The sequence below is a fragment of the Malurus melanocephalus genome, unplaced genomic scaffold (assembly GCF_030028575.1).
Source record: "Malurus melanocephalus ecotype Western Australia unplaced genomic scaffold, MMel_1.1 scaffold_473, whole genome shotgun sequence".
Taxonomy (NCBI): Eukaryota; Metazoa; Chordata; class Aves; order Passeriformes; family Maluridae; genus Malurus; species Malurus melanocephalus.
In genome coordinates, this window is record NW_026623705.1 from 249398 (window position 1) to 252102 (window position 2705).

The window sequence follows — 2705 nt, forward strand, 5'->3', positions numbered from 1 at the left end:
AAAAAAAACCAGCTCTTCAATTGACATCTCCTTCCTAAGCAGCAGCACTAGAGCTGTGGCAGTTTCTAAGTTGTTTGTTTGGGGGGCTGAACAGAAAAGGCATAAGAAAGATTGTTTTATTGTAAAAAAGAGAAAAAACTATTCAAATCCAAATATACCGGAGCATTCAAAGCACAATCAAGATCTCCTCTTTCATTCTCTCATTCTGTCTTCTCCCAGAGTAAATACCTTGGTGTGAGTTTTCATGAGAAAAATAAAACCAAGCATTTTCAGCCCTAATTTTGGAGAGAGGAAAAGCAGAGATTCTTAATTTATCCAAGGGATATCACAGTCTTCTTCCTCTTTTCTTGTCATCTTTCCTTTGTAGCAAAATCCTCCCTGCAGCAGATCTGAGGGGTTTCTGCTTGTTGGAAGGTCCCAGAAGGATCTGCTTGGAGAAGKGAATATTGGTGGCTTTGTCCAGGAGGATGGTACAAATGAGATGGGGAGGGAGGGACACATCATCTTCTGAGCGCCCTTCTGCTGGTGTCAGAGTCCAGCAGTTCAAGCAGCTGGGTTTCCTGGTATCCTGACTGTCCTCCCAAGCTTTTAGTTTTTCCTAGAGAAACTCCCTCTTGTGAACAAACTTTTTTCTTCAAAGATGTTTGTAGAAGTATGTAGGTGAAATTCATTGGCCCCCGTTTCAGAAGAAGTCGTGTTCCATGACCTAATGGCCCTGGGCGTGTGTTAAAAATTCCAGATTTAAAACTGTCCTTGTGAAAAGAAGTGCCAAAGTCTAAAATTATCCTGCGAGAAAGGCTCGTACAAAGATCTCCCTTTCAGCGGGGTTTGCACATCAGGTTTCAGCTCCTCAGAGGATTCGCAGCGCACKGTGCCAGCTTTGATGATGGAAACATTGCCCTCTTGCCTGGATTTTATTTTATGTTTGTTTTCCCTTCTGCCTGTAGTAGTCCACTCCTGAGAAAGGCTMATTCCCCATCCATGCCCTGCTGGAGAACAGCAGCACAGGGCAGGGGTAAGGGCTGGCTGTGCTCACCAGGGAGGAGCTTTCCAAGAGAAACACTCAGACAACACAGCTCTTGAGTGCCTCGGCCATAAATCCTCTCCGGGCATCCTGCCTGCTTTATGGACTCTGCCATTTTCTCTCAGACAATTCAGAGCCTGCCCTATTGCCTCTTGCAGAGGCAGAAAGAGCACAGCTTGCTCTGGAGAGAARAGGATTTACGTTTTCTCTAATATTGGGATGGAATTACCAGGAAAGTTGATGGTGTGCGATTCTTCTAAGCCAGCAAGAGAGAGGTGACAGTCTTTTGCTCTCTGCAAGGTTAGTAGAAAGGAGAGGGCAATGAGGTTTTAGTCCATATCTGTTAAGGGAAGGAATAGAAATAATCAGCTTAATATGCAGTAAAGGAGATTTAGATGAGATATYACAGAACTTCCTCATACCAAAACCAGTTAAGCGCCGGAGCAGAATATTCAGTAACTCCGTGGAATCACCGCTGTAGGAAACACATCTGTAAAGGTTGGGTTTAAGGAAACATAATCCTGTCTCCAACAGATGGTGTGGATGATTCCTCAGGGACTACACTCATCTCAATTTCATATGGTTCACTACAGAGAGCTTTCCCACTATAAAGAGGCTAATATCTGATTCCTGGGTTCAAAAAAGAACATAAGAAAAGCCATACGGGTTCAAAACTAAAAAAAATCTAATCCAGTGTCTCCTCTGCTATGGGGACCACAACATCTGGAAGGAATGTAAGAGCAAGAGCATCACACAGGGATACTTCCCCCAAATTATCCCCAACTTGGTAAATTTTGGAATTTGRGGATGTGACTTCTYYARCCAGAGGTGTTTTCTTTGTAAGATSAATCTAAATAATTCACCTGTTTGGTTTTTCTKTCAGACTTTAAAATTAGATTTTTGACTCAGGAAAAGGGAAATGATCGTGAGAGGGTGGAAGAGGAAAGAAGGTAAACCTTTACAAAGGGTAAAAAAGRGGAGCAGAAGGAAAGAGAAAGGAAGAAAGCGAGAAGTGAAAGTAAGGAAAGAACATGAAGTGGAAAGGATGTGAACACCTTGCCACTAAGGAAAGCAGRGAAAAGGAAAGGTGTTAGGAGTGGCATCAGTGACAAAGTCCAGCTCACACAAATTTGCCGACTGCTCCTGCAGTTCATCTGCAGCCTCAGAGTGAAAGGTCTGGACAGGAAAACCTCTCCTTTTATTGCCAACCCCCTGCTTGCCCTGCGGAGCCCACCCTTCCCTGGGGTTGGAGGAGCCAAAAGCAGACTGGTGATGGGGAGAGGWTGGATCTGATGCCAAAAGTTCTCCAGTGCTGGTGGAAATGGCACCTGGAGAACCCAAAAGTGGCGAAGTGGTGAAGGATAATCCAGGATTATACTGAAAAAATAATGTATTGGTGTCTTGTGAACTTCTCTTATTCATGGCTGGTTTAGCTGGGAAGGAGCTGATGCCTTGGGAGAAGGGGCATCCAAAACGAAACAGCTGTCAGAAGTTTGGTTTGTAATATTTTTGGTCTGAAAAKTTGATTTATTAAGTGTGGTTGCAGGAGGGGAGTGTCAGGAGACAATATTGATGGGTCTTGTTTGTTACTTTGTTTTTTCACAAAAGATGTCTGGCATTCCTGGGTTTACCCTGTCTTGACAAGGACATATTTGAAACAAACAAAAAAAAAACAAACTAA